Raw genomic sequence first — 1,435 nt, 5'->3', positions numbered from 1 at the left:
AATAAATGTCTCATAGTCTGACTTTATGAGCGAAAACTCCAAAAACAAAACAAACGTTATACTTCATACATGGTACTTTATACATGGTACGTATAAGGAGTAGTATACATCTGGTACATATGAGTAGTATATACATGGTACACCATCCAGATAGTCCATGAAGCAGAGAGGTAGAGGAGCATCAGCAGGGACATGGCAGGAGGCAGCAGTTAGGTGACAGGAGGCCGGATGTAGGAAGCAGGAGGTAGGAGGCAGGAGGTAGGAGGCAGGAGACAGGACAGCCATGGTCCATGGAAACTTGAGGTTCGTCAGCACACTGAAGCTAGCAGGTGAAAGCTTAGCGAGCAGAAGAGTCTGCTGGAAGTCTCGCTCCATTACTTTGACTTATTTTAACTTCTTCTACTAAACAAAGACGTTTTGTGACCGTTTCCAACAATATTCATACATTTGAGTTATTGCTTTCCACAGGATTTGTTTGTTACTATGATGTTCTTTCCTGACATATTCTGAAGTATTTGATGTTTTTCTGGTGTCTGTTTTCCACGAGCTATACGATTTTATTTTTATCAAACTACTGTAACAGAAAAGACCTCTTGACACCCGAAGCTAACGGGAGCTGACGTGACGAGTGACGTGACGAGCGACGTGACGAGCGACGTGACGAGCGACGTGACGAGTGACGTGACGAGCTTCTTCTGTCCTCTCGTTTCCTCCCCGGCTGTCGCGTGATGGACGCAGGTGAAGAGCAGCAGAAGCTGCTGTGACCGAATAAAGCGACAACATGGCGCTCTGCGTCGGCCAGCAGTCGCTCCTTCTCTCCATGAGCGTCCCTCGCTGCCTCTTTCCACTTCACTTCCCTCGTCGTGCCGGCTGAACCGCAGCTCAGAGGTCGTTGGGTTCGTCTCCAGGTCGATGAGGTCACCGCCGCTTAAAGGGCCCGACGAGGTCACCGCCTCTTAAAGGGCCCGACGAGGTCACCGCCTCTTAAAGGGCCCGACGAGGTCACCGCCTCTTAAAGGGCCCGACGAGGTCACCGCCTCTTAAAGGGCCCGACGAGGTCACCGCCTCTTAAAGGGCCCGACGAGGTCACCGCCTCTTAAAGGGCCGGTTCAACCCTGAAGCAAGCGAGCACGTGACCCCACTCACCTGTCCTGCTACTGACTCGACTTTATTCATTTCACTTTATGACTTTATTTATTTGACTTTATTGACTTTATTTATTTTACTTTATTGACTTTATTTCTTTAACTTTATTTGACTTTATTGACATTATTTATTTGACTTTATTGACTTTATTGACTTGACTTTATTTATTTGACTTTATTGACTCAGCCAAAAAGGATGTAACGCAGCGCTCAGCCTTCAGGGTTTATATTTAACACGTTAAAAACTGTGGAACCAACGTTGTCTCCAGACCTCCTTCTCCCTGTTTGAG

The sequence above is a fragment of the Clinocottus analis genome, unplaced genomic scaffold (genome assembly GCF_023055335.1).
Source record: "Clinocottus analis isolate CAN_PGR_092001 unplaced genomic scaffold, fCliAna1.0.p SCAF_6, whole genome shotgun sequence".
Taxonomy (NCBI): domain Eukaryota; kingdom Metazoa; phylum Chordata; class Actinopteri; order Perciformes; family Cottidae; genus Clinocottus; species Clinocottus analis.
Note: the sequence above shows the minus strand (reverse complement) of the source record.